The sequence below is a fragment of the Rattus norvegicus genome, chromosome 11, assembly GCF_021556685.1.
Source record: "Rattus norvegicus strain SHRSP/BbbUtx chromosome 11, alternate assembly SHRSP_T2T, whole genome shotgun sequence".
In the NCBI taxonomy this organism is placed as follows: domain Eukaryota; kingdom Metazoa; phylum Chordata; class Mammalia; order Rodentia; family Muridae; genus Rattus; species Rattus norvegicus.
In genome coordinates, this window is record NC_141544.1 from 74,221,177 (window position 1) to 74,247,061 (window position 25,885).

General features: G+C 37.2%; 1 protein-coding gene across 2 annotated transcripts in view; it reads right to left on the reverse strand.

Annotated features, from left to right (window-relative positions):
- The window catches only part of Lsamp (limbic system-associated membrane protein), a 2,169,253-nt gene that overhangs the window by 1,922,891 nt on the left and 220,477 nt on the right, over window positions 1-25,885 (reverse strand). The window lies entirely within an intron of this gene.

A 25,885-nucleotide genomic window follows, 5' to 3' on the forward strand; every position in this document is an offset into this window, starting at 1 on the left:
AAGAAGACTCCTCCATACTTTCACTCATGCTTCAGATAAGACCCAAAGCATTTCTAAGTTATCCAATTATGATCCTGCTCTGACTGGAAATCTATCAAACTTTAAATAAACCTTTCCAGTAGAAGAGGTCTTCAAAGCTCCCTGGACTAAAACATGCTTAGTTTATCTGCAAAAATCTTTCATATTTCAGGTAGACCATTCTTTTAGAAATCAGAACAGGACATTTCTCTCCACGTTTATTTTAACATTATATGTATTGACTTATTACGATCATTTTCAATTATGTTTTTCTTGGATCTATTTAGGTTGCTTGTTAATATATATTCAAGGAGGATGAGAAAGATATCAATTATAGGTTTGTGAAGAAAATGTTTTCTTATTGGAAGCTACAAAAGATGCTAGAAATGACTGCAAATGAAAAAAATGTCATATCAGAAATGATGGCATGATAGTTTTACAGTTCCCTCCAATAATAGCGAGGATAATAGCATATGGCTTCCTGGTTAAGAGTCTATAACTGAAAACGCCCAGGAAAACCACCAGTGTTTAGTAACAGATCTGTGAATCCCATCTGAGTTCTGAGTTCTGCTATGGAGTCCCTAAGAAACAATATTATGCATAAGGTCTGAAATTCAGCTTTGAAAATTACTTGTTGCTTGACTGTGAGATCGTTGAATTGATAAAGACTGTAATAAAGCAGAAGCAAACACAATAAATAAAGTGACTGGTTATTAAATTTCATACTTGAACATTATTTTTAAAATCGATCACAGCATAATTTCTAATGTCTGGATTTCTAATGTCATAATAGACATTTATCTAGGGGTAAGTATTCTGGGATAATGGATTATACATATAGTAATGAAAACTATGTCACAAACAGAATACCTTGAAAGAAAAAAGTCTATTTAATCAACGGTGAATAAATGGTGTGTTAGAAGACCTGAAAAGAAAATGATCCTTAAAAATCAAATGATTCAGTGGAAAATATAAATCCTGCCCTGGATAACACATGGTGTTCAAAATGAGAGGGTTTAATTTAAGAAAGAAATTCGACTTTCCATGTAAGATGACTGACTAGAAGCTGCCTGCATGTGAGCTGATGAAGGAGAGTCACAGAAAGAAATATTAGTAGTCGAAAGAGAGAAAGGAAATACATCTTAAAAAATCATAATGTTATTGATGGAATACTGTGAGATACCCTTGCTGAACCGGAGGGGTTGAAATAGAGCCCTTATCTAGAAGATGAGGAAAGGCTCTGTGGGTGAAGAAAATGGTAGACATACCTCAAGAGTAAGCCACCAACCCTGTAGAGCCTCGGGAGTCCAGTGAGATGTCAACCCCATTGCAAGAGGCATTAATAGTGGAGAGAAGTCTTAGTGTCTTGACTGCTTTCTATATCTCAAAGGGCAGTGTGTAGGAACAAATGTGTCTATACTAAGCACACATAAGCATAGTATATAAGCTGTCTTTAGGAGCTTAAAAAACAGAACAACCTATCATAATCCCAAGATAAGCAACATAGGGAGAGCCCTTGGTTATGTGAGGGCTTGTTTCCCCAATGTAGGGGAATGCCAGGATGTTGAGAATGGAGTAGGTAGGTGAGAGTGGGAGCATCCTCATAGAAGCAGGGGGAGGAGGGAGGAGATATTGGAGAGGGGGGAAAGGGGATAACATTTGTAATGTAAATACATAAAATATCCAAGAACAATAAAATAAATATTAAGAGAACCAGATACTATAAGGATGCAGATGCTGTCATTATTTTTAGATACTTTTGTTCTTCTCTCACATATTATATCTGTAATAATTTCCCCTCTCTCCTTTCTTCCCAGTTCCTCCCCCGAAACCTAGCCTCTTCTCCAGATCCACTTCCTATCAATTTCTCTTCAGAAAAGCACAGGCCTCCCAGGGAAATGAACCAAATATTCCTACAACATCAAGTTGGAATAGGGCAAGGCATACCCTCACATATTAAGTCTGCATGAGGCAATCGAGTAGGAAGAAAGGACCCCAAAACAGGCAAAAACATCACAAACAGCTTCCACTCACTCTGTCAGGAGTCCCGTAAGAATATCAACCTACACAACTATAACTTTTAAGTCAGACCTTTGCAGGTTCATTTCTGTGAGCGAGTTTACTTAATTCTGTGAGTTTTCTTGCTCACAGCTCTGGCTGTGACCCTCTGGCTCTTACAATCCCCCTCTTCCCCCTCTTCCACAGAAGATTTTGTTCATGTATATTTCTGTATCTTTTTGGTTTTAATGTTGCTGTTGTTCCAGTACCAGGGACTCTTCAAAATATGTTAATCAAAATATCACAGGAGAAATTCAAAAGGTATAAACAAACCATCAGTTATGTAAATTGCAGGAGAAATAAAATAATTATGAAATTATCAATGCAACATAAACTCTCCAAAAGACCATAATTCGTCAACTACCACATTCAAAGATACCAAAAGTGGTAAAAGTACAGAAGCTTTGACACAATTTCTAGCAGAAATGATCAATAAATTCAAACATGCTGAGAAAGAGAAATAATTTTGAGTATGGGAGTACAATCTAAAACAGAGAGAAAAGCAAGAAAAGGGGATTAAAAAAACACCCAGTAACTTAAATAAAAGAAAAATAGAGAGAAACATGCAGGAAAAATTCTACAAAGATATCAAAAGAACAAATGAAATATTGGTAATACAAAGCTCAAGGAACCAGAAAAACTTACAGTGGAAAGGACTACCAATAGATGGTATCAAGTAGATGGATGTAGGTAGATGAATATATTTTAGGGATGGAAGACAAATCAACAAACAAACAAGCAAACAAAATAATCAAATGAAAATAAATGTGCTCAAGTATGCTTAGGATTCAAAGGCACATTGGAGAGACCAAGCCTTTGATTCCACTTAAAAAATAAGGAACTGAGTTGCAGAAATCAAAGCCACATGAATAAAGACAGAAATTATATGAGAATCTCAATCATTGCTAAAGGGCTTTGACAAAATTCAATATGCTTTCACAATAAAATCATGACGAGTAATAAAAAGAACACACATCAATGAAATAAACGCTATGTATGAGAAGTCCACAGTCAATATTATATTCAACAAAGACAAAACAGAATTCTTCATCTACAGTTGGGATCTAGACAAGAGTATTTATCTTTCCATTTCTATTCAATATAAAGATTTCAGCTAGAATAATATTCAGTTTCCTTTCTGTATCTATGGTAAAAAATATCCAGACCATAAAGAACTTAGATGAAATAGGGTTTAGTTTGAGCTTATAATTCACTGTACATCTTTGTGAGGAAGTCAAGGTAGGAACCTCATACAAATAATCCTATCAAATCCACTATCAAGATCAGAAAAAGCTGTTGCATACATGATAGCTAACTTACTTCCTTGTGCTCACTACTATTCTTCAACTCGTGCACAGTTCACTACCCTTTGCCTAGTACCTCAGTCTTTCAAATAGGCTGGGTCATCCCCCATTAATAAAGTTAAAATTTCCTTTGGAAATGCCTCTAGGCCAACATAGTCCCTCATAGAAACTGTTGTTTTCCAGACCATCCTATATTGTGCCAAGCTGATAAAGTTAACCATCATAAACAACACCCTAATAGAAAGAAATAAAAATGGTTTCAAATAAGAAATCAAAAGCTATCTATATCTATTTATAGATATGGACTTGTTTTTAAAGACTCTAAAGGAACCATTAGGAAATGCGCGAGATGGTTCAGTGGTTAAGAACACTTACTTTCCTTGCAGAGAAAATGAGTTCAAATCCCAGCACCCCCATGTTGGTTCACGACTATCTATAACTGGTTCTGATGCCCTTTCTGGTGTACATGCAGCGGAGTGTTCGTACATTAAATAAATATATAAATAAATAAATAATAAAAATAAAACTAAAGACAAATCTGCAAAAAATTACTATAAAAAGGAAGAAAATTACTTGATCTGAGAAACCATTCATCGAATATTAGAATTCAAAATTTACATTCACAGTGGAGAACTTTGCCTGCATCACAATATCACGCTATCTGAGAAAGAAATCAGGAACAGAATTTTGCTAACAAGAGTGTAAGAACAGCAATAGCTTGAAAAAAATACCTTGGAGTAAACCTAAGCAAGGAGATGAAGCATCTCTATTTAAAGAAAGTAAGAATTTGAATGAAGAAATTAAAGATCATAGAAACATGGATCAGGATTCAAGATTGTGAAGATGGTTTTACTTAAGAACAAGATCAACCTATACATTCAGTAAACTCCATAATAATTTCAATGACACTACTCACAGACACAGGAAAGACTGCCCTACAATTGATACCAAACCCCAAATAACCCAAATAGCAGGAACAATTCTTAGCTACAAAAGAAATACTGATATCATCAAAATTCCTAATCCCAAATTAGACTCCAGAGCCATTGTGGTTAAAGCAGGGTACTGAATAAATATGGGTACATAGTCCAATGAAATCAGAGGAGACATACATAAAAACAGCTATAACCATCAAAAGTTTGGAAAAGTTGTTTAATAATAAAAAAGTTTGAAAAAGATATCCACTTCAATAAATTGTGCCATGAAAATTTGATATCCACCTGTACAAATGAAACTAGATCAATATTTTACACTTTCCACAAAATCAACTCAAAATGAATCTAAGACTTTAAGTTAAAGCCTAAAACTCCTAAAATGCTGGAAGAAAACATAGGCAGTTTTTAAGATGTAGGCAAAAGACAAAGGTAAAGTTTGTTTTTAATAACTGTATTTATACAGGAACTTACTTTAGTAACTAATAAATGGGATAGTATAAAATTAAAACATTCATGCTCCTGAAGATAAAAAGGAAAAGCAGCAGATTTCAGAAATATGTACAGACTTAGAAAATAAATTCTTACCACACATACCTCTAATGGAGGATCAATATCAATAACGGACCTCAAAAAATTAAACACCAGAAAACCAAATAATAAAATCAATAAATGTGCTAAGGAAATGAGTAAACATTTCTCAAACTAGATATACAAATGTTTTCAATGAACATTTGGAAACATGTTCATGGGCCTTACTCATCAAGAAATGAAAATTAAAATTATATTGGGATTCTCATCTCATCCCAGTCAAAATGGCTACCGTCAAGAAGTTAAATGGGAGCAAACATTGAGGAGAATGTGGGAAAAGAAGAGCTCTTATACACTATTGATTGAACTCTTATCTAGTGCAGCTATGATGGAAATCACTCCAGAGGTCCCTAAAAATAAAAAAATTGAATTATCAGTTTACCTATCTATACAACTCTTGGTTATATACTCCATCAAACAGATTTTAAATCGACATACCACAGAAAAGCTTACATATCTAATGTTTTTGTGCACTTCTCACAATAGCCAAGATATGAAGCTGATTGAGAGGTCCACCAACATATAATTGCAAAAGAAAAGGTGGTATGGATAGACAATGGGATTTTATTGAGATGTTAGAAGGAGTGATAGTGACGATTGATTTAGAACATAGAGAGTTCTTCGTACACATGCACATGTGCGTGCATGCGTGTGTGCGTGCGTGTGTGTGTGTGTGTGTGTGTGTGTGTGTGTGTGTGTGTGTATTGGGGCATACATTTAGAAAGGGATCTATAGTAGGTGTGGAAGATTTTGAAAAGAAATAGAAAATCAAAATGTGTAATAAAATGCATGTGATACGGAAGCTGGGAGGAATATTTGCTTGGGAGGAAGGGAATCAGCAAAGAAGAATGAAAGGGTGACAGAAATGGTTAGTGAAAGCAAACAAAAATGAAACACATACATATGTGCATAGGTACATATAAATACACATACATGTATATAATGCACATACATAAAACTATCACAATGAAAATTTTATGCTAATGGAAAATGGACATATTTAATCTTAGGCTGAAAGTCTGTAAGTCAAGGAATGGTTTGAATTCACTTGGTAATAATCTTAGTTATTCTGAAATTATGAATACCTCAGTCTCATCATCTGTAAAATTGAAATAATCACACTCTAGAGGAAATTTCTTGTGGAATAGTTACTTAATGTTTAGTGCAAGGTTTATTATAATAAGTTACATAAGAAATTTGAATGCATGTGCAATGGATAAAGGATGTCGTGAATAAATTGATATAAATCAGATCTTTGCATTTATATTAGATGTATACATAAAAACTTATAAGGAGCAGAGTGCCGAAATACTTCCTTAAATGGAGAAAAAGAAACAGAGCCTTGGAAGGCATAAATGGCTCATTGTTAATGGATGAGAATCTTATAGATAGCTTACTGTTCATCACCGAAGATGGGGCTTACAACAGTGGCTGTCTTGAATGTGTAGTTGTATTTTCAAACATCTAGCAGATGAAAGTTTGGAACTTGGAGCATTTTCTATGTGAGCTATAGAATTCTTTCCCATGAAAGTATCTGTACTTTTCTTGTCTTTGATAACTGGTGTCTTCCTTTCAGTGGTCTCCTGTCTTCCTGGCTTACTGTTTCATAACCTTGTAATTCTGTGTTGCCTGGACTATATACATGTTCCTGGGAATTCAGAGAATCAATCACTAGCCTTCATTTTCTCAGTGCTATTGCCCAAGAATACTCAGTGAGTCTGTCAGAGAAATTCAACTTTACCTGGAAAGAATATTCAGAAATAAAAAAATTCTCATCTATCTCAGAAATCAATGCTATGTTAAAATTTGATTATTATACTTATGCAAAAGTATTATAGCAGTAAACCTTTTATTTGGCATCTGGTACAATAGTGTGCCATTAGTTATTGTGTCCTAGAATGGATTGGAAATTGTCGTATGTTTGAACTTTTTTCATACAGAGTCCTCAAAAGGGCATGAAAATATGTGTTCTAAGTAAATTCTGTCACTATTATTTCTAAAACTACAAAATATTTTCTAGGTGTTGTGCATAGAAATCGAAACTTCTAAATGGGAAATTTAAGTATGTATGCATCTAGAAACATATTTGAAAAAATGTCACAGACATTCCTGAGAGCAAGTATGGATTTCCTGAAAGATTCATTTGACTGAGGGAACAAAAACTCCCAGGATACTTCAGTCCTGCTATATGCTATATTCATAGATACATGAATTATCCGATGACTATTTTAGATAAAATAAAAATGGGTTGTTTCTTTTATTATTATCTAGACCAGAAGTTTTCAGCCATCCTAAGGCTGAGACAAATTATCATGCTGTGGTGACCTCAATCATAAATTTTTGTTATTTTATTGCTGAAATTTCACTACTGCTATAAATTATGATGTAAATATCTGGGGTTTTTTGTTATTGTTATTGTTGTTGGTGGTGGTCTTTAGGGAGCCTATGAAAGGGTAGAACAAACCCCCAAAAGAGGTTATAACCCACACTGATCCAGACATTATAACAACTTTGTAAGAACCTATAGTTCTTACATGATATACTGTTACATGATAGAGAGTCAAATAACCAAATATATGGACCTCTGTATACAAGTCTCTATTGTCTCCATTAGAGTAATTTCTATTGTAGTTTCCATCTGGTTTTAATGTTCTCATTTCCTAACTGTTGGGTCTTAGCAGCCCTCATGTTTTCTGTATCAAATTGCTGGCCCTTATCATTAATTCTGCAGCATCATAAAGAACAATAAATTCATGATTTTTCTACAACTGTAGCTGAAATTACCCAGATCTGTCATTTGAAAGAACTTGATTTTCAACACACTATCTTATTCCTGTTAAGTGTGAACTTAACTCTAGCTTATAAATCAAGAAAAGATATCATGACATGAGAAGATACATATATATATATATATATATATATATATATATATATATATATGACTTAAATTAGAGAAGAAAGGGAAGCAGATGAGAAAGATGGAGGACAGTAGGAGAGAGAAATTTCATGATACAATTTCTTAGTCAGGGTTTCTCTTCCTACACAAAACAGCTTGACCAAGAAGCAAGTGTGGGAGGAATGTGTTTATTCAGCTTACACTTCCTCACTGCTTTTCATCACCAAAGGAAATCAGGACTGGAACTTTCCAGTAGCAGGAGCTGATGCAGAGGCCATGGAGGAATGCTGCTTACTGGCTTGCTTCCCCGGGCTTACTCAGCTTGCTCTCTTATAGAACCCAAGTTTACCAGTCCAGGGATGGCACCACCCACAATGGACCCTCCCACCCTTGTTCACTGCTTGAAAAAATGCCTTATAGCTGGATCCCATGGAGGCATTTCTTCAAGAGATGTTCATTTCTCTGTGATAACTTCAGCTTCTGTCAAGTTGACTAACAACACCAGCCAGGACAGTGTGTTAATCTAAAAATTCATTAAAATTAGTAAAAATCAATGTTTCTGGATTTGTTACTATTCTGTTGCCTTTATGAAACACAACAACAAAAACATATATTATAGAAAATATTTAATTGGGTTTGCAGTAACAGAGGGTTAAAGATCATGATGCCAAAGTGAAGACATACCAGCAGAAATAGTTCCCATTTCAAACTGGGAAGCCGAACTAATACTGATCATGGCACAAGTATTTTAAAACATCATGCTTCCTCCAGCTACACATGTCTTTCAATGAAATTTTACCTACTAGTTTTCCCCAAATAGTTCTACGTGCAGGGAGCAAAATTCAAATTTATAAGCCTAAGGGGGCCATTCTCATTCAAATCACCATGCTTGTCATACATTGATTCCAGAATATTCCTAAGATCCTGTTGCATTTAGGCTCATAGTTTTGGGGTTTTTTTACTTCTCTTTTTCTATTTCCCTTCTTTTAATTTTAAGAATATAACTTTATTACATTTTTCCTTTGCCTGTCTCTTTTTGGACGCTTTCCAAATTTTCAAATTTATAGTCTTCATTCACTAATTCTTTTTTTTTTTTCTTTTTTCCGGAGCTGGGGACCGAACCCAGGGCCTTGCGCTTGCTAGGCAAGCACTCTACCGCTGTGCTAAATCCCCAACCCCATTCACTAATTCTTATTGCATGAATATATTGATATACATATATACATATGCTCCTAAGTGCAGTATCTTTAGTCTATGTATCATTATGTATGCATATATATAATACACATGATATATACATACATTAATGTATGTTAATATATGCATATGTGTATTTGTGTCTGACCATTTGACACTGGACAACCCATTTATGCTGTTCCTTGTAGAAGACCATCTTTTTTTCTCTCAGCTTTTCTCCATTGCCTATAGTTTTTTTTGTATAATTGAAGCCTCAGGTGCTTTTCTCCATCCAGTATTGACATATTCTATTTTTTCTAGGGGGAAAGATAGGGAAGATTTATGTTTCTACTTCTGTAGGAAATTGTCAATAATGGGTCATTTTACACTTCTTATTTTATATACCCAGGAAAAGGCCATTAGCAGCACCTACTAACCACTATCAGAACCTCTTTATATGGCTCCATGGTAGCTGTGGTCCCCACTCAGCTGTGCATTTGTTGACCATCATGTTGTTCCCAGAAGGTAAGGTATCTGGTTTAACCGCATAAAGTAAGACCATGCTGTAAAATTGGTTGTTACTTTAGTTTCCCTTCCTAAGTAATAGACTAAAGGGACATGACTGGAAAACATTCATGAAATATGTCCAAAATTAGCAGTAGGACATAAACCAAAAGGGTCACAAATATGTTCAAAATAATATGTCATCTACTTTGACTACATATTAACAGGAACCAAAGATGCTCATGTATACAGTTCTGCAGGACATGAACAGAGGCTGCCATTATTACAGTGAGCTCTGTGTCAGAATCACTGGAGAAAACTAACTTATAGCACCCTCTGCCAACCCTTGGCATTTAATAACAAAATTCACCATACAAGTTTCAAAAGTTTAGCAGTTTCTTAATAGCCAGCACTATGATCTATTAAAAATGATAATCCCCCATGCCTCTCAAACAGTGGACCCTAATAATCTGCTTGTATATTAATTTACTGAACAAACAATCAAGTGTACCTTTGAAGAGATATTCTACTCATCTGATTGAGATAAACATCAAGGGAAATAGAAGGCAAGGTCTGTGGGATGACTTCAGAGCAAACACTGTTAAAGTTTCTGTTATGAGGAGTGGAACAAGGAGGGGGGATTCCTGCTGTTGTGCATATGTATTATTAAGCTGAAAAAAAATGAGAGTACAAAATCAGAATAGATTAAATTTGAATTTTAAGCATTTACAATAAAAGAAAACAATGCTCTTAAGAGTGAAAAGAGTAGAAAAACCATCAGTCAGAGGAAAGCAGCTCAAATGGGTGGAGAAATTGGGAAATTTTCACTTTAAATGATGTTGAGATCTCCTGCTGAGACAAATTACATCCTTGAGGGTACAATTGAAGTAAATTAATTACTGAGAGAGTTTTTAAAGAAATAATGGCAAAGTACCAGTGTGGTGAAGACCAACGATAGGCAAGTACTTGATTTTGAGAAGACAAAGCGTGCTTATTGGAAACCCGAGTATTTTAATGTTAGTTCTCACAAAATAAAGCAGTCTCACTAAGATGCCCTGTGAGTGCACAACGAAAAGTTCAATCCAGAATTTTCGTAGTTCCCCTCTCCAATCAGAATTTTTACTTCATCAAAAATATGGCAGATATGTCATGTTTTGGGGACATGCTTATCATCATCCTCACCATCAATACGAGTTACATTATAACTGGCTGTTTTGTAGGTTGCTAATCAATGACAACAACATGATTATTATTAAGTAAAAAAACACTCTATATAACTATAATCATTGAATACAGCTCTCATCCTGATCTTGACTTTTTTTCTGTCCTATTTTTCCTATCTCTAGAGTCAGTTTAACCCTCTGTGGCATGCTTATGGGAAAGGAAGCAACGATCAAATTGTGTGATAGATTTGGTGCCAAAATAACTCACTATAGTAGAAACATAAGACAGATAGGAGTCAATGAAAATTTTAGCTAGATTATTGGGTGCCTAATATAGGATCAAAATCGACTATCTTAGGATGATGTGAGAAGGTATTGGTGAACCTCTAAAACAAAGTTCTTCACTCCTAATTCCTTGTTGAGAGCTACCACACCCTAAGCAGCCATAAGCACTGAGGAATTATCTAAAAAAGGGTTAAGACATAGTTCTGTTTTACTCTGCAACCTTTTCAGCATTTCAAGAAGACTCTACATAGCGTCGAGTGTGGCAGAAATATAAACGAACCACATCACCTTTGCATCATGTTCTGTAAGAGGGAGCTCAAGTTTCTCATGAGTCCAGACATGAGCCCAGGAGGCCTTAGAAGAGGACACTGTCAGAATCAGGAGACAATGGGATATTGAAGAAATATAGACAGCAAACATTTTAGTACTATGAATGAGGTTTCTCCTTTACATTTTATCTTGTGCTTTGAAGCTACCATAATAATAGTTATTAAATAGGATCACTGTTGAAAACACAAATATATTGGCAACACTAGACAAAAGAAGATGATGTAATTTGTTTACAGATTTAGTCTGCTACAGTGCAGGGTTTACATACTCTTTCTAATCATTTATTCTATAATTTTAGATGTCAGGATTTAGTTCCTTTACAAAAGTTTTAATTTATTATTTCTTCAATCATGATAGATTTCTATGAGAAAATGCAGAATTAAGTTTGATATTTTTAAATAATCAAGAGCCTAAAATGTACAATTATCAGATGCTAAGGACAAAAAGAAAAAAATAAGTTTCTGGCATGGGCAGGGAGACATATGACCTTCCATTCCCAGTATTCCAGGAGAATCTCTATGAATTCAAGGGCAAACTGGTCTACATGTAGAGTTCCAGAATTATATAAGCGGACAGTCAGAGTTATATAAGTGGACAGTCTTATAAGTAAAACAAAACATAGGAATACTCTCAACTACTATAGGTCTTATATGTGGATGTATATTGGTTGATAACAGGCACCAATCACAAAGAAAATTTCTTATAATAATTTCTAAAATGAAATATGATTTGTCAAATAATATCCTCCCAAATGTCTGACATGTGACTTCTAATTCAAGACTAAATGACAAGTTGAAATAACAAAGAAGTGAATTCTCCCAGGAGAATGTCTCAGACAGGAACAACGGCAACTTTGGAAGTTTATCAAAATGGACGAATAAACTTGGTTTGCTCAAGGGATAGAAACACCAGTGCTATGTGAGTCTGTGAAACTGAAGGGATGTAATTCCAGGCAAGTCACAAAGGTAGATACAAATGATTAGGGCAAAGGCAGGTTATGTCATTCCACCTATACAAAAGGAGTTTTTAGAAAAATTGGAAAGGTACACCCCCTTTTCTGATTAATTAAAAATCTCATTTATTGTTACTGCAGAGATGATGGCCTCTAGTGGGGGCAAAAGAATTATAGAGACAAAAATACTCAAACATGTATAGGGTTTCCCCTATAAACACACAAACATAAACTGAACTGATGGGCTCTGGTTCTTCCTTGTGCAAGATGTAAAACAGACAGTATAGCATCTACATATTTTTTGAAACTCACACTTGCAGTAGTCTTACCTGCTATGGTAGTGTATGAGCTGAAACAATTAAATAGTGAAGTAAATCAATGTTATTATTTGGGCAATAAGAAAGAAAAGAAATTTAAAGCAATAACTTTCTAGTAAAAATGGGATAATCTAAGCTCAGTGTGTGTTTGAAAAATCTTTGTGCTCCATTCTTGTACTTTCAAGGTCTACAGTGAAAATAAATAAGGGGCTGACAGTTTTTAAGACTGAGGACTAAATATAAAGAAATACAAAGGGAGGGGTGAATAGCGATTAGAGTTGAGGATAATAATGAAAACCTTTACTGAGCACAGACCACATAAATAATGTGTTTTAAGCCCTTATAAGTGAACTCCAAGGATTTTCTTTATGTATTTAATCATCTTCAAACAGTGCTTTTTATATTTAGCCTCTTATCTATAATATAGACATTACTTATTTTTGTGGCCTGACTAGAAATTGTTGCTATTGGAATAATTCCCCCTTTGCCTTAATTCAAATAAGATAATTGCCTTGTTCATTTGTTTTATCCTTTTTCACTTTATTTTTCTGTTCATTCTTAGTGTAGGGTAGAAAGGAGCCTATGCCAGCAAATAAAGAAGAGGTTAAGGACAATATAATTCAGGGTGCTTGAGCCTGGAAATAAACAGGAGTCTCTGGCCAAGTTAGGGAATGGCTGTGACCTTGAATGCTCAGGAAACATGCTGCACATCACTGAAGTCTGGAAGTCACCTGGGAAGCAATTCTGCCCTTGAGGCAGGATCTTCTCTATTCCCTTTACTCTGGAAGTCCCATGCCTACCTCAGCAACCTTGGCTTCCCCAGTGTTGGCATGGCACCAGAGTGAGAACTACCACAAAATCCTCCATCTTTTATGTCCTCAGATGAAACATATCAGGGCCTTTTGCCTTTTTTGAAAAAAAAAAACTTGAAAACTTGGAAATGCAAGGTTGACCACTAAGTACCAATCTAGCTCCCAGGTGGCCTAGTTTGTTTCCAGGCAAATTTATCCAGAGCTGTGAAATATCACTTCAATCATATTTAGATTTTTCTTGTTGAGCATTTCTTGTCAGGTTAACCATGTGACCTCTTCAAACACACTTTTTAAAAAGTAGAGAAGAAAGAGTCATCATAAAAAGTATATTCCAATATAAGCTTTCTTGACAGCTAGCTGCGTTCTTGGTGATAATAATTATTGAGTTTCTGAATAGACACAGAAACTGTTAGAACAGGGAAAAAATAATCACAGGAGATAGAAGGAGGAAGGGAACTAGAAGGGAGAGAGGAGGGGGAGGGAAAAGGAGGGTAGGGTCAGGTATTGGAAGGAACAGGAAAGAAGTAGAGTGTCAGGAAATGGAATAGAATCTTGTAGTAGTGGGGGATGGGGAACAGGGGTATCCATTAGAAAGTCCCAGATGCCAGAGAAGCAAGAGGCTACCAGGACCCAACGGTAATGGCTTTAGCCGAAATAACCAATAAAGAGAAGATATAGCCTGTATACAACACCTTCAGTAGAGAGGCACACCCCAACCCCCAGTTGAGGGATGGAGCCACACATATCTCAAAAAAAAAATTAACCCAGAAACGTTCCTGCCCAAAGGAAAGACAAGGACAAAAAAATGGAGCAAAGATTGAAGGAAAGGCCATCCAGAGACCGCCCCACCTAGGGATCCATCCTATTTGCAAACACCAAATCCCCACACTATTGCTGATGAAAAAAACAAAAAACAAAAAACAAAAAAACAAAAACAAAAACCAAAAACAAAAAACAAAAAACAAAAAACAAAAAACAAAAAAAAAAGCCTGCTGACAGGAACCTGCGGTGGCTGCTTTCTACTAGGTTCTACCAGCACCTGACCAATACAGATTCAGATACTCATAGCCAACCATTTGACTGAGCCCGGGAACCCCATTGGATGAGCTACTAGAAGGACTGAAGTAGCTGAAGGGGATTGCAACTCTACGAAGCATAATATCAACTAACTGGACCACCCAGAGCTCCCAGGGACTAAAGCACCAACCAGAGCATGTATGGCAGGAGCCTTGTCTCCAGACACACAGTAGCACAGGATGGTCTTATCTGATATCAATGGGAGGGGAGGCCATTGGTCCTGTGAAGTTTGGATGCCCCAGCCTAGGGGCATGCTAGAACAGTGAGGACAGAGTGGATGAGTGGCTGGAGGAACACTCTCCTAGAGGCAAAAAGGGAGGGGTAGAGGGGAGATGGGTCGGGGGTTTTGTGGAGGGGTACCCTGGAAGGGGATATCATTTGAAGTGTAAACAAAATGGGTAATAATAAAAAATATTTCTTTTATTTGGGTATCCATGAAAATGAAAATGGTTATCTGTGAAAATGTCTTTAGCTCTTTACTAATCATTCTGGAAAAGGCCATTCTACCACAAGGCATGCTGAGATTCTCCAGTGAAAGTCCCAAATTATATTTCCTTTGGGCTTCTTTCAGTGTATCTCCACTTTTATGTCTTGGGTCTAAAAACATCACCGTGCCCATGAGTGTGCCCGTGGGTGCATATATACTGTTTGCTTCTCACACTCCAATTCAGGGTGTTCAGCTCTTCCTACTAAAGTAAAGAGTATAATTACTTAAATATACTGATACCCAGAGCTTGCACTATTTCGTGCTTTTGGCTTAAGAACTAATACTGCAGCTGTGTGAATCTGCAAGGGTAATTAGAAGCTTGCCTGTTGTAATCTAAGCACACACACTGACTGGAGCCTGGCTCTGTTACATGCTATCCTCTGAAAAAGATAAATAAATGTATATCATGGACCTCTTTCTCGACATTTCAAATGACTTGATGAGATACGTCTCTTAAACAATACACCTTAAAAATAAAATGCTCCTGTGAAAAACATCTTAGGCATTGTAGAAGATAATTCTATTTGGTTGCTGAAAATCCCGATACACTGTTATGAGATACATGTGGAAATCACATGGAACGATAGCCCAATGTATTCTACTAATGTGAAAGACCCATCCATTCTCCATGCATGCAAAAAAAGCACTGTGTGCTATTTTCTGAACACTGCATCCAAGAATGGCATGACCTTCCTGGGAGCTGAAATGCAGCCTTAGAGTCTGCCTTGGCTCAGGGACTGGGCTCTGTGGATGCTAAGGGCAACACACTGTGCCCTAGAAGTCACAATAGACTAAGGCTTTCTCAAAGGCAGAAAGGCTGTACAACCTGAAGAGCTTAGCGTAAGGTTTTGTTGTTCCCAAATGAATCAGTATCTTCTTTGTCACAGAATGAAATACATTAGGTACACACTGCTAAAGAGCATCTGTGTGATGAGCTTGGCAGAGGAAAAGATCCAGAGTCAGAGATGTGGGCTTAAGTGTTAACTGGTAGAATGGATTCTAGCCAAATCATACACTGCCCATTTCTACTAGGAGTGCAGCTTCTTTCGCTGTAGAATGGGAGCAAGAACAGTTAGCATGTTTCTGGTGACTACTGCAGTCTAGGCACCTGTACTGAGAGGTTCATGTGAGTGCAGCACGCCCATGACAGTCTCATTACAAGACAAGATGTGGCCGGGATACAATGTTGACTGGAAAGCACCAACTGTCACACTTTGGAATCCTCCACTGATGCTTCCAATCAGCCTGTGTCCATCCACCAGGCTGTGCAAAGACTACTAATGAGTTCTTCCAGGTACAGAGCTTCCACAGACAACTGTTTCTGCTGAGTCCTACTCAGAACTTCAGTCTGAAGCTCTCCTCATCTATCCCTTTATTTACGGTTGTAAGCTGCTCAAGAGCTGGTCTCACTTTTTCTGCCTCCTGGTCCTCTTCCCTGCACATCTAGCACTTACTAAAGAAACCATTCCATGTAGGCTTCTACTTCTTAGAGGATCCAAACAGAAACATTCAGTGAGGGGCTCATAGGAGATCTCATTTCACTTTCAAAACAAAGCAATATGTTATTATTTATCCTTGCTTTACAAATGCACAAGTAAGAGTATGGAGAGGTTAACTTAAAAAAGAAACAACCTCTTATTTCATAAAATTGCAAAAATATATTAACATAATCAGAAAGTCCAAGAACTGTTTGTTTCTTCCATGCTGATTCTCTGACACAGCACTCTGCACCTTCTATATGCATCAGAATTCCTGGCTTTGTATCCCTTTCTGATGTACAAGAACAACCTGCTTAAGTCACATCCTAAATCACAAAACTAAGGACATTTCTACAGTCTCATAAGTCATAGGCAGACACTGAGTGAAGAAGAAGAAAAGTTATGAGACAGGCATTATTCTGAAACCCCCAAATGGTAATAGGAAATAATTTTGGCCATTTCTGGTATTGCTTTTATTAACAATAAGGAGAAATTGGCAGGAAAGAAATCTGAGGGGAAAATTAAAAGTCAAGGGGGTGAATCAAAATAGCACGGGGCAAGAGAGGGGCAAGAGGGGCACCGAAGGGAATCAGCAGTTATTACTTTATTTGCTGTTTCCCTTGATTGCAAAGGGCCAGAGAAAGCAGCAGGGATAAAGCTGGCTGCATCCACAGGATTCCCGATAGAGCTTCAAAGAGAGACACTCTGATTATGCCAATTGATGCGCTGGAATCCTTTGGGAGTCAAAAGTCCATGTCTTGAAGATGATTGACTACAACCTCTAAGAGACTCAGCAATGTCAAAGAACCCCAGGGTGCTTAGGGAACATGGACTCCTCCTTGCTAAATCTGCTGGCTCTCCCTACAAATGCAGAGGCAGTCCTGGGGTGGAAATGCCATTCTGCCTCTCCCTGGAGGGCGATAGGCTGCAGCAAAGTTACTCCGTCTATGGAAGTCAGTGGCGTCTTTATTTGTTCTCATTTAGCCTCCAGATACTTCTATTTATACTACGTGGAAGAATATCTAAATAATGTCCTTTTGCTGTGCACCATGCAAGAAGGGCTAGGAATTTATCTGTTCTCTTCTCTGTTTATAGACTACAACAGCGCTTCTCAACTTTCCTTTAAAGTGTGATACAACCGTTTAATGCAGTTCCTTACATTGTAGAGATACCCAGCCATAAAAATATTTTCTTTGCTCCCTCATAACTCTAGTTTGCTCTTATTATGAATTAAAATGTAAGTATATAGTATGCAGGGTATTTGATGTGTGACCCCAAAGGGACCTTACACTGGGTGAGAACTGCTGATCTACCAGGACCTTGAAGTGAAAAAGCTGCCTTCAAGATCTTATCTATGCAAATTAAGGGACAGAAGGCTGCTTTGCCAAGTCTGAGCAATGCGAGAAAGCATGAATCTACATGGTTAATCAAAATGAGGCTTGAAAGCAGACCAAAAATTACACACACACACACACACACACACACACACACACACAAGACCCACTGCTGGTCCAGATTCTTTCCAGTAGTCCAGTAATTACTTTAAGGACTGTCCACCACTTGTTTAAAAACAAAACACAACACAACAAAACAAAAATGTCGCTTCGTATTTACTGAAGTTTTTAAAATAAGGCCATGCTGTATTTTTTTGGCCAAAATTCTGTAGTTATTTTGTGATTATATGATAGTTAAATAAACATATTAAAGATTGTCTTCGCCTCATCTGTTGTTGCCCCATAGGATGATATTCCCTAAGTATCCTCCTGGATTTTCTCTATGCATGATTTTTTTTGTCATTGGAGAAGTTTTCTCACTTATCTGAGATTTGAATTTTGGATGAATAACACAGTATGTACTCAATCTTAGGAGTCCAGCTTTGAGGAAGGTATCCCTTGCTTTGAAAGGCAGCACCCTCTTAGCTTTCCCTTTTGTGTCATGAGGGCATTCTAGGTGCTGGGCCTTGATATTAAAGGGAAAATGCACTCAGCCAACAGACCACAAATGTCAATCCCTACACTACTATAAAGACTAAGATAACATATTGACCTCTGTTTTGCCTGTGTTTTCTTCTTGTCTGTTGATAACTCAGACTAAGAAGACCTCCTTGATTGGGAACACCTTTGAAGGGTAAATAAATATAGAATAAAATAATCTTAGTAACATCTGAATAAAAATGTCCTTTGTCTACGATAGAGGTAAACTCGCCATTATTGATGTGAAGAATACTTTAAAGCAAATACAGAAGTAAGTGGATACTGGGTCATTGTGACCCAAAACTGATTCTAAGGTGGAACCTGAGTGCTTTTCAGAGAAACAAGTGAAATGATAGAATATATAAGGCATACAACAATGTCTTTGCTAGCAAGAACTTTACTGGAACCTGCTGTTAAACTCAGTGACTAATCTCTCAACGCTCACACAAGCAAACCCACAGAAATGCTAACATACACATTTAACTAAGAGGCAGGATTTCAGATAAACTAGGCAATCTATGTAGACAAAAGCTTTAAACTGATAAATTGCTGCAAAATGCCAATGGAAATCATATTATTTATTAAAAGACACTGAGACACTGAGCCATGAGTTAATGACACAAAATTAACTGAGAAAACGAAAAAATAAAATAAAACAAGCAAACAAAAACAAAGCAAAACAAAACAAAAAACAGTAAATCATGACCCGACGTTGTCCCAGTGCCTGTAAGATGTATATTCCATGGTGAATAGCAATTGTGTGCTATTTTCTTGATAATAAAGTTACATCTTAATAGAATTTGATAGTTCATAAATATGATAATTCATAGAATTATGAATCCTTACTGTTTTACATATGTTTTTTGTGATATGCATACTTCGTTATAAGCAAACATGTTCATTTTGGACACAATTCAGCATGAGCGTGTCTATTAGCAATATTTTGTCTGTCTGTTCCAAGCCTATATGGAGAGTGCCAATGGCTGTCACAATATGATATTCTTATATTTGTAAGAGACAAGGTAAGATTATCATGAACCTTAACTCGCAGTGAGAATTGGACTCAACAAAGAGCATACAATTCAGGCAAATGAAGCCCACTCCATGTATTAAAGGAAAAGGTAATCCTCCAGGAATTGAGGCCTGACTCATCACAAACAGCTAACTTGCTTTTAACATCTACTATTTCAAACATAGTAGAGACAAAGCAGTTGACAGTCCTCTCACCTAGAGTCCTGTAGCCAATCCAGGGCTGATTCTGAGATATTAACTACAAAATTTTGCTCCAACTGTAAACTCAATTCTTCCAGACTTTAGAAGCAGACTTGCTCACAAAATGTTTAATGGACAGCCAGTTACAGAAGGCAGGCCCATGGGTTAATTTTCCTCATAAAATGCTCTTCTTAAATGTGCGTACATTTATACATAATGTATATTATCCCCATTTCAAGAAGCGTCAATACAACAAATATGTCTATAAGAATGACTCCTGTCTAGTATCTGCTTGATTTTGATCTTTAGATAATTTGTCAGCTGAAACTCTGCTGATGTCAAATCAATAGAGATTACCATGTCCCTCCAAGTGCATAGACATTTTTTATGGTATTTGTTTTATTCCTTTGGTTATAAATTTAATTATAATTCCATATTTGTTTATCTGACTATGTTAATCAATACACATGAAAGAAGATGATAATACAATATTCAAACATGGCGAACAAACAAGTACAGTCCATGTGTCTAGTGACCTTGCTCTCCTGAAATGGTAATATGTGAGGTGTAAGTATGTGTGTGTATGTGTATGTGTGTGAGTGTGTGTCTGACATAAATACATATGCCTTTTAATAAATGTCATATATACTTTATTATAAGAATCATAGACAGTGTATAAAATCTAGAATAATTGAAACAGGATTAATAACTTCTACATTGATTATTCATGGAGTAAATTCTTGATTGTTTTTTACTTTTGGTTTATATCCAAATAAGAAGTCAATTTTTCTTCCATGAACTCAAAATAGAGACTTTTTCAAAAGTATACTCCTGGTTAAATTACGTAGGGACAAATATTCAGGGCTACCAAGAAAAAAAGGACCATTTCTTCAAGCATCTCTGTAGTGGAGCACAACAATGGCAGAAAAAAAGGGAGATGAACAGATGGGATGGCAGAGTTTTGCTTTACATGCGACATTGTGCACTTATTATTCACATGAGGACTAATTTATAAACCCAGATAGTGTTTATAAACTCCACCGTCCTAATGGAAATGAAAGCATTAATACAACCAGAGGATTCTTTACTTTCCAGGTTTTAATTAAAATCACAGGCGTTAAGAAGTGAAAGTGTCTTCGTGGAATACAAGCCTAATGAAGTATTTCCCTGACTAGCACAGTGCTCTGTGTGCAGCCAGGTTTTCTGGCACCAGTCATTTGAAAATCCAACCGCCATGTAACCAGGAGAGCTCGCTCTGAAAATTAGAAAAGCACATTACAGTACTTTATTTTCAAATAAAAACAGTTGCCAAGCCAGAGACATGCAAAATGATGGTAAAGCATAGGAAGCCAGAGAGAGAGAGAGAGAGAGAGAGAGAGAGAGAGAGAGAGAGAGGGCGAGGGGGATTGGAGTGATAGTCAAAGATTGTTTCCCTAGACTGGACTAGTGACAAATAAGTTTGTTTTCTATATGATGAGTAAAGTCCTTGGAAGAAAATGAAAGGCATCAGTTTGGGAAAAGAAACGGGAGAATTCCCCAAATGAAATGTGAACTAAGACAAATAAGAGGAAGTGGGCAGGAGAGAGTCATTCAGACCCACATCACACTGGCACAGATGAGCAAAGAAAAACCAAATGACAGAGGAAAACAACTTGGAGTTCTAGGGAACAAACAGGACTCAAAAGCCCTCCCTGCCACCGTGACTCCACCCACTGTCTCTCCCCTTCTTAAATCTAAAAGATATTATCTATTTCTGTTTAGGAAGATGAATGGTCCATAGGAATAAAACTGGCTTTCCTATGAGGCAACAGAAAGTTAAAATACACTATATTCTCAATCAAAGAGAAATCCACCTGCTTTGTTTACTGATAATGGTCACAATGATGATAATTATGTTAATGACATAAATTATGAATGAGAATGTAATATAATATGACAAATATGAAGAAGCAATGTAGTATTAGACAGTATACTGGTTGTTTAACAATGCTCATTTTAAAGAAAATAAACCTGTAAGGTAGACCTTAATAACCCTTTAATAGTATACAATTACATAGGAATATTACTCAAATTTACTGAAAATTAGTACCTGAAGGGAAGGCACGGTATTTGAGAGCACCTGCTGATCTTCCAGAGACCTGAGCTCAATTCTCAGCATCTACATGCTAGCTCACAACTGTCTACGACTCCAACTCAGAGAGAATTCAACAACCTCTTCTGGCTTCAACAGGTACCAGGCCCACATGTGCTGCACAGACATACATGCATTCAAAATACCCATGCACAAAAAATAAATATGTTTCTAGAAAATTACTCAAAATTAAAGTTAACTGACAGACTGTTTGGAAAGTGGGTTTAAAATGAGAGACTTCATTGTGTCCATATAATAAGATACACACATATATTGGTGCCTATGAATATATGTATAATTATTCCTCCCCCATCTGTGTGTGTGTGTGTGTGTGTGTGTGTGTGTGTGTGTGTGTGTTTGCATATACTCTATGGATGGTATTGGGCTGAACTTATTGATATTGAGTGAGGAGATACTTAGTAGATCGTTATCACCAGATACATATTTTGTATAATGTCTATTCTCACTATGTCTTACAAGACATAATTTCAAGGGATTTTTTTTCCACACATTTAAGAAACTGAGACTGTGTGCTATGAATTTTTGCCTAAACTCACTATTAAATAGCAGATGTTTTACCTGAATCACCTGTCAATAACCTGTATCGTCTAAAGGTCGTTTCAGGTACTGGACTGTACACGTGAGTCACAAGCAATTTCAAGAGTTATAGTTATTTCTTCATGTAAAATGTAAGAAGAGAGTATACACAAACTTATGCGTCCTAGCCTCCGCCAACAGTTTCCAAGTATTGGATTCAGGGTCGGGCAACTTAAGGATTTGACTCCAAGTATTTCATTTTCCCATGTATTAATATGATAAATTACATATACAATGGTAGGGTTTGTGAAAGTAAGATACATAGAGTACAGGTGAGTTCTCAAGTCCCTGAATGCCCATAAATGCTAAGGATATATACATCATCCACACAGGCACAGTTTCACACAGGGCTACTAACTGACAGGGACAAACTTGATCTTTACGGAACTCACCACATAGTCTGTGAGAGCTTATTTCAAGTTAATTTTGAATCCTTAAATCAGAGAAGTGATAATCTTAGAAGAAATCAGATTATGTGGAGTAGTGCCCATGTGTTTGCATGTATTTTAGATTATATGCATACATGTCAGTACATTGACTTGACGCATAGTGTATGTGAGAAATAGGAGTTTCTATCACATGTAAATGTAATGATGCCTGCTATGAGAATGCAGAATATGATGCAAGACCTTGTCACTCAAACTGTACCTATCTTTTAAATTAAAGCTTGATTTTAAACAATGAACCAATTCATGTGAGTCTCAGTGAAATCCTACCTTTAAAAAAATGTTCATGGCGTTGTTAGAATAATGACATGAGGATTTACAAATGTATCTATCTATATCTACATCTATCTATATCTATCTGTCATACACACACACATATATACATACACACACACATATATATATATATATATATATTCCATCTTGTCTATTTGTGAGTACTCTTGTGTTACAGTGCTCATCTTTTAACTACCTGAGCCTAGAAGAAGTTTAGAATTATATAATTTCTTCTTCCTGATGTTTAGTAAGTTAAAGGTATAGTAAACAGGGATGGCATCATTGTGTATTAACTACAAAGGAAGAGTCATTTCCTATCTTGTCTGTCCAAGACATATTCTAGATGTATGAAATTGAAAATTGACACAAGTTCTGTGAGGTTTAAAAGAACATAAGTCGGGATCCTGCTATTATCTGCAATCACACACAACACACAATGTTGCTGCTTTTCCTTGATTCAATAGAAGCTCACTCTTGCCTTGTGTGTTGGCCCCATTAGCTCAAATACTTGAATGGTTGGTTCCTAGTTATTGGAACTGTTTATGAGGAAGTATGGTCTTATTGGAGAAGGTGTGTCACTGGAGCGGTAGCTTTGAAATCTCAAAGGATCGGGCCAGGACCAGCCTCTATGTATCATTGTATGTATGTGAGTATGTATGTACATATGTATGTTTGTGTGTACGTATGTATGATGTATGTATCTGCCTATCTGCTGCCATGCTTCATGATGTTCATGATGTCAGATCTTCACTACAGTTCCAGTGTTAAGTTCGCCTGCTGCCATGCTTCCTGCTCTGATAGCCGTGGACTAACACTGAATAGCTCAGCAATATCCCATTGAAATGTCTTTTAAAAGTTGCCTTGGTCATGGCAGCTCTCCATAACAGTAGAGCAGGAACTAAGATACTGCGTTCATCAGAAAATAATATTCTGTGAATAAAGACATATGCAAATACACAGTAGCTCCTGCATGTTGAAGATCCAGCTTGTCCAGAGGAGAATTCACTCTGTTGGTAAGTTCAACATGCCTATTGTATAGAATTGTGAGGGAAATGGACAAATAACCAATAATACAGGTGCAGAACAGCTGTAGTCTTTTCAGGATGGCTTCTCATTTTGATTTGAATTAGAAAAAGATATGATTTTTTCATGTTTATTAAATTGGGTATTTCTTATTTACCTTTCAAATGTTATTCCCTTTCCCGGTTTCCAGGCCAACATCCCCCTAACCCCTTCCCCTCCTCTTCTACACGGTGTTCCCCTCCGGATCCTCTCCCCATTACCGCCCTCCCCACAAGAATCCCGTTCACTGGGGGTTCAGTCTTGGCAGGACCCAGGGCTTCCCCTTCCACTGGTGCTCTTACTAGGATATTCATTGCTACCTATGGGGTCAGAGTCCAGGGTCAGTCCTTGTATAGTCCTTAGGTAGTGGCTTAGTCCCTGGAAGCTCTGGTTGCTTGGCATTGTTGTACATATGGGGTCTCGAGCCCCTTCAGCTCTTCCAGTTCTTTCTCTGATTCCTTCAACAGGGGTCCCGTTCTCAGTTCAGTGGTTTGCTGCTGGCATTCGCCTCTGTATTCGCTGTATTCTGGCTTTCTCTCAGGAGAGATCTACATCCGGCTCCTGTCGGTCTGCACTTCTTTGCTTCATCCATCTTGTCTAATTGGGTGGCTGTATATGTATGGGCCACATGTGGGGCAGGCTCTGAATGGGCGTTCCTTCAGTCTCTGTTCTAGTTTAAAAAGTCAAGCACAATCACGTGTGCCTGTCTGACGCCCCTGGCACATACGTAGCAGAGGTCTACATGATCGGGCCTTAGTAGGAAAAGATGTGCTTAATCCTAGAGAGCCTTGAGGCACCAGCGAAGGAGGAGGCCTGGGCTAGCGGGTAGAGCGCCATCTGGGAGGCAAGGGGGAGGAGAAATGGAATGAGGAACTGTGGGAGTGGGGACTGAGGGGGGAATGACTGGAATGTAAAAACAATAATTTAAATTAAAAAACTCAAGAACATGGTTTGATAGTCATTTGTGTTCTGTGACAAGATGTTAATCATTCTGTTAACCCCTTTACCAAATAAAGAAAGAGAACAAAACACACAGCTGCAATCGATTTAAAAGTGTAGTAGGTATCTTTCTATTAACTCTGCGTTTTCCAGATGTGGTTTTCAAGATGATGAGCAGGTCTAAGAGGAAAAAAAGTAGAAAGTAGGGACAGAAAGCTTGGGGAGGGATGTGGCATGGGCATTAAATTGAGACCCAGCAAAGGTGACAGATATGAGTGGCTTGGGAAAACATTTTCCTCGTCTTTCCATTTCATACTTGGATGCCTCCAACATTTTTATGGACCCTTCCAACCGCTACCCTACCTCCAGCAAATGTTTTATGTAATGTTGGCCTATCATTGTGCCAGGATGATGAATATAACAGGCGTGCTGCCAACATTCACCCAAGGAGGGATGGCAAGGCCAATGGCCTAGAGAATGGATGGGAAACATGTAAACATACCCTTCAAAGGTAAACTGGAATAGAAACATCAGACAATAAGACATCAGCCTCAGACATTTTTTTTGCAGGAGCCGAATCTGCTAATGCCACAGAAAAGACTGTGGATGAAGGAGCAACTGTCACAGTTATAGATTCTCTGGAGGGTGCAATAGAGGTAGGAGTGACAAAACCACCTATCAACCACACTGGAAATGATCGATGAGCCAGAGAAGCCAGGCTCTGAAGCCCAGCCTCTCTGTAGAATCCATTTGTTATTTCTGATCTCTCTCAGTCTCTGTCTTAGCCTCTCTCACATAGCAGCTAATCAGTTGTGATAGATGAGGGCAGATATTCACTCTTTGCTTCAGGCTCCCAATTGCATTTTCCC